This window comes from Ischnura elegans, chromosome 11 (genome assembly GCF_921293095.1).
Source record: "Ischnura elegans chromosome 11, ioIscEleg1.1, whole genome shotgun sequence".
NCBI lineage: Eukaryota > Metazoa > Arthropoda > Insecta > Odonata > Coenagrionidae > Ischnura > Ischnura elegans.
In genome coordinates, this window is record NC_060256.1 from 84,685,736 (window position 1) to 84,701,103 (window position 15,368).

Below are 15,368 nucleotides of genomic sequence, written 5' to 3' on the forward strand. Positions count from 1 at the left end.
AAAAACTTTTCTCATTGTGTTTATATGAATTAATGTTGCTATAATGGGCTTTTCTTCATCATTGGCGAGAGCTCCAACATTTTCGAAAGTTTCGGTGAAGTTCTTGATTTTTTTTGCGCTCTTATGTGCATTGCCGGAAGCAATCGGTAGCAGTTGGCAATGTCCGGAATTCCTTCAAACAACAGAACCTTCATGAGTGTGCGGCGCATTGATTTTCGTACTTATTTTTTTTTGGAGTTGGAATTTATTTTCAATCGCGCCTCTTATAATTGTTATATTATATTTTGATAAAATATTGCTGGTTGCAAAAATACACTTGGAACCACTCGGAGAGTAACTTCGTCCAGAAAATAATGTCTATTAAAATTATTTGTTTTTTCTTCTAATTATATGGCGCCATTTTTGCTGGATATATCTACTAAAACTTTCACTGTTTTTAGAGATGCGACATATTGTTTTTAAGTTTACTATTTCAATATCGTGTAACCCAAATATTAACTCTTCACGGGGAGGTTAATTTATGCACATCTTGGTTACAAGTTCGTGGCATTTCAATGACATGTTTTCACAGGGATATCAAATTTAGAATGATTAGAGGAGGAGGAACTTCATGAACATCAAGCCATTGAAAACAAATAAAAATCATTTTCAGTACCTAGCATCCGTTTCTTGCATTAAAATTCCCGTGATTTGCAACCTCTCACGCCAGGCATTTGTTTGCACTCAAGGACAACCAAATTTCAATCGAACTGAAATGTCGTTTTTTTCGCCTTATCATTACATATTAAACGTAATGGATTGTCCACGATTTAAGAAATAACTGAGTATTTACAATGCATAGCTTCCATTCAAGAATTACGTAAAATTTGCTATATAATTCTTTCAAATGTAATTATTCTCGTTTGCAGTTTCGTACTTGTTTTATGTGCTTTCTCGAATAGTTACTTTCTCTTACTCCGCTCTGTGTGTTGCATCGTCTTTTCAAAAACAGTTCCTCGCTTTGGATATTCATCATTGCCTGTCATGGCATACGCTTCCTCTAAGCTTAAAAAGATTTCTGTTTCCGACTGGGCTTCGAGGGACCAAATATTTAATCTGGAACTCCGCTCACCCTTTGAAGGCCGGGGAGGAAGTCCGCAGATATAATTCACGCAAAATGTGTTGATATCGGTGCGGCATATTCGTGATCAGTCTTCATTAAAATCTGCTTTGTATGAAAATAATTAACTAATTAACTCCGATGCATGCGTGTCCATCTAATCTCCGTTGGTTTTTGAATGTATCATCTTTCGGAATATAATGCTGTTTCATTAGATATCAGTCTGATCAGTACACGCGTGCCCTGTGAACTTCAAGATTTTCCTTTCCGGTAAGGGTATTACGGACCAAGTACCAGTCCCTTTTTATGTTAATGGGGGCTGTGACTTTGGTGCTGAGAATGATTAGCCGTTAATATAAGGTAAAGAAGTTCCCGGTTATATACACCTACTTCAACAGCCACATTTGCATTTATTATTTATACATTTGATCGTAATACTTTGCTCGTACTAACGTAAAGTTCATGGATTGTATTCTACTGAATTCTATTGGATACTTGTAATTTTATAATACGTAGCGTATTGTTGATTTTGTAGATAATTTTGCCTTTATTTGAAAGGCCTTTGATACATGCATAAGGTATTCACGCAAAACGCGCAAATATTTGTGTTGCATGTACGCATGAGTCATATTCGCAATGTATCGTGAGTAAAGCATTTAATGCTTCTCCTTCCAATCTTTGCGGGATATTGGAACAATCAACTGTTGGAATACATTATGCTTGCTTTAGATATCATCTGTCAGTCAACATACCCACGTCCACTGAGCTTTAAAATTGCTGTTTCATGCAGGACAACGGAGTTTCCAAATATTTCAACTGAAACACCGCCATCATTTGATGGGCAAGAGTGAAAAACATTTGTTGCCCTTAGAATGGGGGGACGTGAACATCGCGAATAGAAGGCTACAGATTCTTATTTTATCCAGAATTGTCACCGGACTACTCTTTAATAAGTTATTGGAAAGTTAAAGTTATAGTGAAAATATCGAGACAGGGTTATTTTCCTGTTGAAATATGCAAACAATTTTTTTTTTCATTTTGAATAAAGTATTTTATATATTATTTTTATTTTATAAGAGGAATTCAGAAGTTTTACGTATTTATTTGGGTATTTAGAGGAATGGAGTAGTTCTATGGTTATTGGACATAATAAAAATTATAATATTTAGTTTCAACGCATATATACTATTTTTTATCAACTATATTTTGTTTATAATTGAACATTCTGCTCTTATGACAAGGACTTTGCATGTATTGTTCACGAGTGTCACAAAATTTTTCTATAGGGTAGTTCTCAGTCTTCTTTGTACCCTACTGTAAATAAGAGTTATGTAGTTTCCTCAAATACAACCTTCCCCTTCTAATCTTTGTGGGATTTGGAATTGTCATCATCTTTCGGAACCGCCCCTTCTTTGCTTTAGATATCATCCGTTTGTCCGCTTAAGTTCAACATTTCCGTTTCCCGCAGGGCCTCTGAGGAGCCAAATATTTAATCTGACACTCCGCCCATATTTGATGGACGTGGATGTGGAAGTGAGCCGTTGTTACCTTCAGTTTAGAATAGTGGGCCGGGAACATAACATACAGAATATCATGGATATTAAACTGATTTTTTATGCGGAATGATGATCATGAATGCATTTTATTTTTTGTTTAATGGATCAATTCCAAATGAAAAATATGAGAAAAATTATCTTCTGTGATATTTTGAGTACTTTTCAACTTAATTTTGATATATATTTTATAATTTTTTGTTGCAGGAAAGATGTACAGGATAATCTGTTTGAATTATGTCTCATTTACAGTAATTTAGAACTTTGAGAAAGATTTTAGTGGAAATAGAGATTCCAAAATCCGTAAATGACATCATTTCAATTATCCTATCCATACAAGCGCGTACTTTGAACTTACAGCCTTTATAAACAGTTTGTTTTAAATCCAGAAGAGATGTACCGGATATATTGAATGAATTATACTTTGAATGAATCGGAGAACCTTGACCAATATTTCTGGTGCAAATAATTGATGCTCCACATATCCGTAGATGGCATCAATTAAATTATTCTATCAATACAAGCTCGTCCTTTGAACTTAAACATTCCTGTTTCTCGCAGGGCTTCGGAAGGGCCAAATATTTGATCTGAGACTCCGCCCACATTTGATAGGCCTTTGGTGCGAGGCCGAAAAGCCTCTTTTTGGTTCGCCTCCGCTGTGACCGCTAGAGGGACTCGCCATCGGCCCTGGCCCTGTAATTTGATTCATCGATACCCCTCCTCCGATGGCGCGCGCCTTCTTCAGCTCTTCTCAGCGTTGAATGCATATTAACGGGCGAGTGAATTATTCAGTTGCACACGAAACACACGCGTGCGTCTCTACCTTTGGACTAAAGAGGAGGGCCCCCTTTTTGCCGTGTCGGGGAGGATGTCGGGGGTAAATCGAGTTTGATGGGGTCACTTAGAATATCGCTTTCCATTCGGTAGCTCGGTATCGAGAATTGGTGAAAGGAGTTGTCGTGGAATTGCTATTCCTTCTTGGGCGAATCCAAGGGACAGAATAATATTTCATTGTTTAATACGGGACGTGGAAGTAAACTTGTATCCATCTGTTGATTTATTTTTCTCTAACTTTATTTGCAACGAAATAAGTTGCTATCTTTGAGTCACTTATGTAGTAATGATGCAATGAGACAAAGTAATCCAAAATTCCTTGAAATATTTTGTCTCATCATCACATGTCAACAATCCTAATATATGTTTGACGCAGTTCCCCAATCGATTCTCTTATCAGTTAATAAGGCTATACACACCTACGTATTTCTTCTTTTTCAGCTCCTTTTTTACCTGTTCCGGACAAATGTGATCTTCATTTTCGGTTTTCACCATCTATTTATTCCTCTGCGATTGCCTTCGTCAGGCAATCACGTGTCAGATATGACTTATAAGGTCGTTCCGTCCTATTATCAATTTCTTGTCTTCGCTCATATTCTCTCTCTTCTATCATTTAGTCTAAAAAGTGGAAACAAACTATTGCAGTGGACGAAGCTTTATCCTAGAGACTAATGTAATGTACATCCAACTAAAACAAATCCTTATTTAAGGTCTTTCCTACTCATGGGACCTGTGGTATACAATTTGCTATATATATATATATATATATATAATATGCACAAGCTGGTGTGATGGTATCGGTTTCAAGAGAAGACGCTCGGTGGTAAACAATTGTAGGGATGATTCAATGAAAAAGAGGGATGGTAATTTACCACAAATTTATTTATTAAAAATAAACGAGTGTCACACTTTTTACTTCAAAATAACCTGAAGGTTGGAACGCGTTGAAAATCATTAAATTAATTTGTGGAAAATAGCCGCCTCTCATTTTTATTGAAACAGGATGTTATTCCACTACATTTAGCCTTTATGAGTTGCTTTTAGTTTAGGAATCTTAACTGAATCGTTCGCTATCCAAAAATATCCATTAACTTTCAAATTTTGGTAAGTTTTTCCTTTCTTGAGTGTTACCTCGGTGGCTAAGCTACAAAGAACGATACAAGGCCATTTATTTAAGTCACCATCATCATGACCACCGGTTAACATTCCTACAGTCCGATGGCTCTTTAAAAGGATGGGCAAAGAACCCTGCGCCAACACGGTCTGCAACCAATCGCTGTCCCTCAAATGCACCTCACACCCTCGCCTAGTCACACAATGTTGTCACCTGCATATGAAGCACTGAAACAAGCCTGGACCACCAAAATAAGCCCTTTCTGTGAATCGCCAAAACAAAGGATTCTTCCTTTGGATCCTTCACGCTCGTCATCCCTTCTGGCTGCTTTCTTCACGGAACCCTTTTGTTTAAATGTGGTGTGGGCGTTTCCCTTCTTACCTGGCAACCTTGCCACTTACCCCTTTTAGCTGTCAACGGACAACTCTCGGCGGCCGGACTGTAAGACTGGTTTGACTCAGCTCTCCTCTCACTTCTCGCCTTAGCAAATTTTTCTACACCGATATATTTCACCTGTTTCACATCCTTCTTTCTCCATTATAGCCATCTAATTATTCATCGACGATTGCCTTTATCAGGACATTATGTCAATGGCCGATTATGTTCATCTGTCTTTCTATCAAGGTTCTCACGAGCCTTCTCTTCTCTCATACTCTGCTGAGGACCTCCTCATTGCTTATTCGGTCAATCAATTTGTCCTCATCATAATTCGGAATGAACCACCTTTCATAATCCTCAGTCCTTTGATTTCTAAGCTGTTGGCATTGTCCTGTCTCAATTCCTTAGAGAGGCATACTCCAAATGTAAGTTCTGATGAACCGTTTCCTTGCTTCTGTGCTTAAATTTCTCGCTCTAAGTAGATATTTCTCTTAGTGGAATTATCTGTTAACCTGGGCTATTCTGTTGATAATTTATTTCACGCTACTTCCATCGCTAGTAATTCTGCTTCCCAAGTAGCGGAATTCATTCAACTCTTCCAGTTCATGTTTCCCTATTCTAATATCCGAATATCAGTCTTAACTTCTTCTCTTCTGCTTTATACTGAGATCTTAGTTTTCTTTGTGTTTATATTTAGATTGTATAAACCCATAGCCATACCCGTATTAACAAGAACCATTTTCAAATCCTTCTCTGACTCTGCTATGGGAGCTATCATCGGAAAATCGACTCTTTTCCCTGAGTCGGTAAATAACACCCAATTCGCATTTAACTATTTTTCAAAACTCATATCAATAATTTTAGATACAACATATTTTATGTTGTTCCCTGATCAATGCGGATGAAAATATTAGCTGTTAACTCGGGCTATTATCATAGCCTGAAAATATATTAATCAGTTAAGCGTTCAGTAGATTATAGACTTTTCAATAGAATACATCAATTGAGGAAATTTATTTACAATGTCATCTACTTGAGCTGGCGTTACCTGATCCGCTTTTGTACTACGCAATTCCCTAATAAGCCTTCCTAAAACTTCCTTCTCTAATCTATCTACCTCTCAAGCGTCGTGAACAATCCATCATTATCGGAAATCACCTGCAATTAGCAGTCAGCAAGCTCCATCAAAAGAAGCCTTCGGCTTAGGTTTCAAGGCTGATGGAGATTGAACTTGGGTGATGTTATACAGTTAGAAATTTCTAGGCACGTGGATATTGATTCATAGAGATTCCTGGAAGTAACGCGTTGAAATTGACAGTCAGCGCAAAGAACCGAGTTCTTTGTACAAACACTTATGTTCAGATATCGTCTTCGTGTCTATCGTGTTTGGTTTGGTTCGATAGTGATTCTGCAAAAAGTTTTTGCTCAGAAAAATAAAATATTTGGCCTTTCGAGCGGCTTGACCATCCCATTAGTTCTAAGTAGAGGATTTGACATAAAAGAAGACAAAATGCAAGTAGTCCAGCGGGAGAGACGTATCATACACTTATATTAAAATTATATATTCAAAAGCTCTATTCCTTACAACAACATTCGAGCAGAACTCCAATGATGCGGTTAATAAGTCTGTGAAATTGGTTTCACACTAACCATCAATTACATCCTTTTTTAAACGTGTGCCACAATTTATAAAAATGCACTATTAAAATGGTGATAAAAGTTAATTTATTATTGACGAGACACTATATTTCTATCTTGATATCCCCTTTTTATTTTCGAGGAGTTAAAATTTTAAATTCTGCCAACAGTAGACAATATAAATTAGAGTTTAAATGTATCAGGTGTTATACATTATTATAAATTTAGATTATATCTGGAAAATTTGTAGGCGACGACGCAATTTTTGCACCAAAGATATGGGATATAGGATTGGTGAAATTTTCCTGATGAGGTGTTTTGTTGTATGATACCTATGCAATTGAAGACGCATTTTCTTGCGCAGAGAGACTACCCAAGCTCGATCCGAGGCTTTGAAATGCGTTGTAGTTTTTTCGTGTCATATTTATCATCACCTTTACTCCACAATTGTAGGATTGGTTTGACGTAGCTCTCCATTCCTCTATCTTACCCGCTAGTCTTATAATGGTGACTTATATCTTCTCTTTTACATTCTTCCCGTCCTCGTCTCTTTAACCCGTTCATAGCCGTCCTTTGACCTTGTTTCTTTCCTCCTGTCCTTCGACGATTGGAGTCATCATGCCTCAAAATGTGGCCAATTAAATTGTCCCGTCTTCTCCTAAACGTTTTTAGAAGATTAGTTTTCTCACACTCTTATTACCACATCCCCAGTACTTATTAGGTCGATTCATTCTATCTTCATAATATTTCGGTAGCACCACATTTCGTATGCTTCCACTCTTGAATGTCATATTAATCAAATGGTACTGGGTTGTTTGAGGTTCTGCTATTGTGGAATAGGAGATTTGAGGGGGTTAAACACCATTGAGTACAAGTGATTTGTTCTGTAAATAGAGGTCCAGAAATTGATAGAAGAAATATGCAAAAACTTGTGGCCAAGTGACACGAATACAGTAAGTCTCTGTTTTGTGCTGACATCTAGTAGAAAATCAAATGCACTACTTTACATGTAGTTGATTTTGTTTGTTTTCTTTACCTAATTTGTGTACCTAACTCTGCTTAGAAAAAAAAACTTGTACTCCTTGGTTTCTCTCCCCTTCATTTGCGAAGCGAACTTTTTTTTACCGCATAAAAGTGCTTTTTTATCGGCATGCCCACGTAGCCACGTATGGTTTGCGTTCCCGCATGCATTCAAGATTGCACGCAGTGGGCACTGCGTTCCTGCATGCATTCATGCAAGCAGGTGGGGCTGCGCGTGGCTCCTTTCTGTCCACCCTGTCCCTGTATACGACCCTTCCTCGCTCTTCCCGGAGGGACTCGGGTTATGTCCCGTGTCGCATAAAAGAGAGGCCGCCGTGCGTGGACTATTTCGGTCCATCCGGAGGGGGAGGGTGGAGATGGTCCGTTGAATCTTTCACCGCGTCTCCAGGACGACCCTTCCCTCAATGTTGACCAAGGTGTGGTCAGTACGTGGGATGTGTTTGGACCTGCGGAGGTGTGGCGACGAAAATATAGGGTGAGCGTAGGGATGATACGCATTTCTGCTGTATTGCTGAGTATTTTGGTGAAAGAAGCAGCCTTGGAAAAAAGCGAAAGGTTTTGCGAACGAAATTCACTAACTCTTGATTTACTTTGTGGTATTCCATAAAAATTATTGTCCTGACTTTCATTAAATTATAAAAATTATTGAAAGTCAGGACAGTACTCTTATAAATGAATATCTCTACCAATCCTTTTCCCCTATTCTGGCGTCCGTTTTAAAATTCATCAAGTAACGAGGTAACAATAATAAGATAAACAAATCATAATTTGCGCCTGAAGATGATGATAATTCATTGAAACCCGGGTCGCGCTCTGATAAAGAAATAAGTGTTATAAGTAATTGTCTGATATCCAGGAAAACCAAAGGTTTTGTTTATGAAATGTGTTCATTTAAGCTATTAAACCAAGGGTTTTTGGAGGATATGTTAAAATTGGTGTTCTATAAATTTTTTGTCACACTCAATGAAAAAAGGTTTGATAAATTATTGCTCATTGGTGCAAATATCGTTTTATAATACCTGAACACACTAGAAAATAATTTAAAAAGCGTCGTTTAGTGGACAGTATGTCTTGAAGTATTATTCCTCATCATCAACGGTCATCGACCCTAAGATTGGTTTGACGCAGTTCTCCACTCAATTCTCCTGTCGGCTGATCTTTAGGCCCTAGCATTATTCCTCTGCTTTACATCCTTAATCATCTTCCCTTTCTATCTCATCCATGGCCTACTCCTGCCATTCTTCCCTTATATCTGTCCTTCAACGACGATTTTTATTTGAACCTCGCGTCTTATTATGTGGCCCGTCTTCTACTCAAGGTTTTCAAAATAATCCTCTCCTACTCTCCTTTGAACCTCCGCATTACCCCCATGTGGTATTTTACAAATGACACGACTTTAGCTTTCACTCATGTCAGTAGGTTTTCGCAGGTTTTTCACGTCCCCCTTCTTGTGTGGACGTTTTCCAGCAGTGTTTTTTTCGCTGAAGGATACTACACCCTTATCCTAATGTTTTTTTCCCACACACAAATATATTTTTACACAAATTTTCACTTATAGTTGTTTATATTTTTGAAATTTCACAAATAGAGTATATTGCATATCCTTTGTATTATAAACGTTTGTCTACCATTTTTAATATGTTTGCATTGATGCTATCGAGGGGTTAGGTGGAAGAGGGGACTTTTTAGTCTCAACCTCGCCCGAATAAAGGCATTTTATTATTATTATTAATGTTATCATTATTATTATTATTACTATCTATGAATTTCACTTTTCCTCAAGATTCTTGTATAGCACCAAATTTCGAAGCCAACGATAATTTTTCATTTTGTTTGTGAAATCTAACCTCTATGGAAGTATGCTTGGTAAACGAAGGAGTGGAAGGGGGAAATAGTATTCTTAGGTAGAATGAAAGGAAGAGAGTAACTTATTGTAAATTGAAGAGAGGACTTGGACTTGAAAGGGTGAGGAAGTGGTCAGTGGTCGTCAGGTCAGTGGTGGTAGTGGAGTCAGAGCGGGCTAAATCTCAAAACGGCCCATGTAAATCTAAGGATGCTTAATACCGGAAGAATACTTGAACACGAATGTAGCTCCAACTGGGTTATGATGAAAGGTAAGCTGTTGCAGAGCTATCTATAATGGGATACGACGTACATACTGACAACACCGCTGTCCTCTAAACAATTAAACACTACGAAAAGTGAATTTCAGATGAAATGAAGCGATAAGGATACATGAAAATAATTTTAATGGATAAAAAGGATAAGCAACAAGTGGCTTCCTTTACTTCCTTGAGGGAACACCGTCCGGAGTACTTCAAAACCACCCCTCTGATTTTATATATATTCACACTCGGAAAAGACGTGATTATGAGCCCTGACAAGGTGTTCGGCAGAGTAGAAGAAGCGCTGGCATTTTTTAATCATGGGCGCGGTTTGGTATATTCAGTAATGCTAATGTTAGATGAGCATGAGACCATGGCTGAAAAGAGTTTGGGTAAATAGACTGTATTTAAATTTTAACAAGTGAACGAAGCCACAATCATACTACCCTAAGTAAGTTCAGTTGAAGCTCGTTTCTAAATTACGGACTCCAACTAAAGCTGGAGATCAGAATCAGTTGATGGGTTGACAGAGAACTTAAGATTGAATCAGATTCCAGAATATGGTCCTGAGCGGTGGTTTGCAACGCACATTTTCAAGCATTCTCTTAGTTTCACCCTTGTGCTGTATTGCAACTGCACAGCCGGATGTGCAATCACTCTCTCTCAATTATTGAGGTATAGGCAGTCGTGTTTGGCCGTTGGTTTGCGGTGACGTCTCCAAATTCGTCCGTGCCGCACAACCTCACGAATGTCATTCATACAGACCCTCCTTAAAGTCCGCAATGACTCTTCTGCCGACCGGGAATCATAAATGCATAGGTGGCCGGGCCCATCTCGGCGTTTTGCGGCGGGCAAGCAAGGGTGGCTGTCGCATAAAGATGTGTTTCGGGACGCTTTGGAATTATTTAAGGGGGTAGGTAAACCCTCGGGGTGGAGGGGACGTGCTTTGGTTGCGGTGAAACAGGCCGTAGGTGGTAGGCCGACACGGGGAAAGAAATCGACGTTCTGTCACGAGGCAAGCTGAGTATGATACCTCCGAGCGCGTGCTTTAAACTCCGTGCGTGTTCGCCGTGATGCGTCTTGGGATTTATCCCACGTATGTGTAAGTTGAATTGAAGTGAAAGGTGAAGTAATAGAGTTGAGCATCTTAACTTTGAGGTAATTATATGTATATAAGGTCCTTGAGGTCTTCTGTAATCGAGGTGGTGAAAAAAATCACCAGGAGCGCATGGCCTCCGTCGTTATAAAAATATAGAAATCATTAAGCAACACTACCAATACCTGGGGCGGAATTCTGTACACCGTACCGACGATTGTCGGTGTCGGTAAGCCGGTCCTACCGATAAGTCTCGGTACGAGCGATTCAGGAGACACGTTTTACCGACGATTGTCGTTATCCCACCGACAGTTGTCGGTAAACCCGTCGGTACATACCGACGATTTCAAAACGCTCGGTAGGACCTACCGACAAATTTTTAGCAACATGGCGGACTTTTGTTTACACTTTTCGGCCTAAGCTGACGATTTTAAATCATAATCTACGACGCTAGATCCGTGGAAGCGCTCTAATTGTATGTTATTTATAATAAAAATGATTGATTAAACACTTGAAACGTAAAATTTACATAGTGGGAGCAGTATTTAACTTTACCAATGTTACGCGTATATTACATTATGCGTTCCAATAGCGTAAGGTATTTTACATTATAAATATTCCGTAATTTTAAGTATGTAACGTATTGCTTTGCTTTTAAATTACTCACAACAAGACGCGATAGGTATCTATTGTTGATTCGTAAAGTTTGGATCCGAAATTAATTTATATTTTCAATAAAAACGAATGCCTATTGATGCACTTTCAATGAAATATATACGTAGACATTTCGCTCACTTTCATATTAACTTCAATACCCTAAGTGAGCATCTGAGAATGGGGTTTATAATGAAAATAACTCTCCTACCTTCGTAAGTACTCTTGAGAGCATCAGACAGCAACGACGAAATAGAAAAAGCATATTGCTACTATATTTTAGAAGAATATAAATGGCATCACTTAACTCCTCTCACTCTTTGACGTCGTTACCGGTGCACAAAACTTCCCGTAAAATTAATGCTGAATTTACTTCACCATACTAACCAAACACCTTACGGGACTTCAAGATAGATTTTCATTATTACTATAAGAGCACTGAGTAGGTACGTACCGTGTATTCCATCGGTAGAAAGGGGCAAATAAAAAGAATGATTGCACGAAACAAGGAAACATTTAATGAATTATTCATCATAAAACTACAAAAATTTCATTTCAACACGAGAAAACCTTCATACTTTCAACGGTATATCACAAATTAACACTGATCAAGCATATTTAGTCAAAGTCATATCAACGCAAAGTTTGAAATAACACACAAATGGTATCAAAATGCAAAAGTTAACACTTCCAAATAGATAGCGTAAAGTATGTCACTCAAGTTCACAATCACAACACTTGACGCGATGATACTGATGATACCTTCCGTGACATCCGCGGAATCTCGGTATTTTTCTCAACGAATGTATTTTAAATAGCCCAAAATGTGAATTCAAGCGACAAAAATGTTTTCTAATTAAATAATTACCCTTGTGGAAGTATCGGACTTACGGCGAACAATGAGGCAAACGATGTAAACAAGCCGTGGCTCAAGATGAAGGTACATTGTTACAATACTAATAAAAATAATTTTGTCACTGCTAATCCCAAGAATACAATTAAAATAAGCGTAGGTGAACAATTATTTAGCAGACAAAGTCCTCTTCAAGACAATTATACTTGAAAATTCCAATACATTGAGCACCAAATGTTGCCGGTGTTCTTCTATCAATGACCGTTGAATCCTTGAATATAAAGGCTTTTTTACTTGGGCTAGAAAAAATCCGATGGTAAATACAGCAAAATCTCGGAATACAAGCCACATCGCACCAACGGGAGTAAGAAATTGTGTTCGCAGAGTGATTAAACATCGTAAATATCTCACAAAGCAGTGATCAACTCTTTTTAACTTCTTCGCGGGCTGACGAATAACAGATGGCGTTTTCGGAGCCTCATTTGTTTAATGCAGACAAAGGAGAAATATGATTGGTCGAGGCGCCTAGCCTCGCGTGCGGGTGCCACTTTCGTACCGACAAAAGCATTACGTCACGAATTTGTCGGTTGCACCGACAATCTGTCGGTAGCGGCGTTTTGTGAATCACATTTCTATCGGTGCTACCGACGATCGTCGGTAGCTACCGACACCGACGATCGTCGGTATCCGAGTACAGAATTCCGCCCCTGGGACCCAAAATATAGTGCGCGTTGCCTGAATATATGACTGATGCATAAAATGAATGTAGGTATTGTAAAAGTGCAAGAAATCGGTTGTTTACCTGTGTCGAATTTGATTAGATAATATAAGGAATGAGGTTGATCAGTGCCATGTCAACGGTCCTAGTTTAGTGCTTTCATACATTTCACGCATTATTCATGTGAAACTTCATATTTGCTCGTTCAGCACGTTGTTTCCTCACGTAACTGGCGGAATTCATGAACGTTAGTTCCAACATGTATCAACACATCCAAAACGTTCCAAATTTAAAACGAGTCGGTAAGCCCTTTACGGAGTCTTAATTCCAAAAGGATATATATGTTCCTAAATACATATGCACTACTAAAAGGTGTTATTGTGAGTGAAATAAAAATTACTATTTTTATTATAATTTTAACAAGAGTACTCCATTCGTCCATTAATATGCTAAAACTCAGCAAGCATTTGACAGCAACGTAATTTTTATTTATATAAGTAATTATTTCTAATCAGGTATCACAATGTAGGCAATTTATTGGTTGTTTATTTTTTATATATTTTTCATATACATGTTTTTGTATATTTACGTTTCCTTGGCTAATTTATTCCCAAAATATTTTTGTCTTCGACTCCTGACACGAATGCTTTAACGTGGTGAATTGAGGTTTCCGAGACGGAGGTAAACAGAAGTTGCTAATCATGGCTGTTTATAAAATGAGCTAAGTCCCGGTAAGTTCAAGCTTCTAAGTGATAAACCAGAGTCTCCACTAACTCGTGTCCTTGATTGTTTTCCGTGATGCCAAACCGGAGAAAAGTGTACCCGTGCATATATGACGAGAAACCTGAATAAGTGAAATATGATAGAGGGTAGTAACAACTAACTGCTTCAAAAAGTATGCATGTGCACAATAAAGAAATAGCTATGATTTCATTCCCTGCTGATTCGAAGTGATTGAACTAAGAGTGTTCTCAGTGATGATAATGTAAAGCGGCGAAGAGCTTTTGTAAAATAGTAAAATAATAAAATGGTGAATATTAGTAGACCCCATTTTAATTAATACTTCTTTTTTAGCTATGAGAGTTTTTATTTTCATGTGTATCTTCTTTGTCAATCACCTCCTTCTAATGATGAAAGGGCCTATCTATATTAATAAAAATACTTTTGCGAATGAAATTATGTATCTAAAATGAATTTATTAAAACTTTATGAGTTTATTTATTAAAACTTTATGAATTTACTTATTAAGAACCGATTATTGCCTCTTCTCTGTTGGTCATTTTCTCGATCAATGTGTTTGTAGTTATATAAATTGCTTGGGGGTGGATTGATATTTTAAACATTTATCAGTCACCACGATAAATAAATTTTCATTGATATTGCTCATTCTTATAATAAAATAAATTATCCTATGAACCCCTATTATTTCACTTCATATTTACATTTTGTTCGCCCAACCTTTTTTCATGACGCGTTTCTGGCATCCCTTATATTATTGCTGAGCTGATTATCGTAGGAATATAAGGAATAATAACTTTGCTCTTTCATTGCCAATTAATTTTCTCAACTCAGGTATCAGGGTATTGACTCCATACGTGGCAATAATTATTTGCATCAACGGCTCTTATGCTTATTCATACCCTAAATATTTTCCTTCTATGCGGACCAGGGCTGCCGACTTATAAGAAATATTGGGGGTATTTTCCCAGGAAATTCGTAAAATAGAGAGTTTTAAAGTTTTTTTTAAAGCATTTTAGAAGAGTCATATGATCAGCATAAGAACCCTGAAAACTCGACTCTTGATAACTCGACACCTAGGGAAAATCGACAGGTCTGACATCTTTTTCTTCCCCCTAACAACACATTTTTGGGGGGCCTCGGGCCCCCTCAGGCCCCATGGAGTCAGCGCCACTAATGCGGACGCATGAATGCTCTTACATGATATATAGAGGTTGTTGAAGTGATGTCAATCCGGCGAATTCTTTTTACGAAGCAATTTTATTTTGTCCATTAATGAATTCTAGGTACCTTATACTTACAATTAGTTAATTTTTACGCCCGTTCGTGAGAGCATTTTAAGCCCTAATTCCCTTTTTGTCCGACCGAAATTACTCCTACGCGTTTTGGTGATTTTTAATGGGTGAAGATTAATCTGAGTTAAGTGGCAGTGAGTCAGATGTGTCCTTAGAAGTCATTAGCGCGTTTCCTGGAACTGAATGAAATGTTTTTACCACTACGCGGTACCTCTTTCTCCGAATTGAGTCATTAATAGGACCATTTTTAGG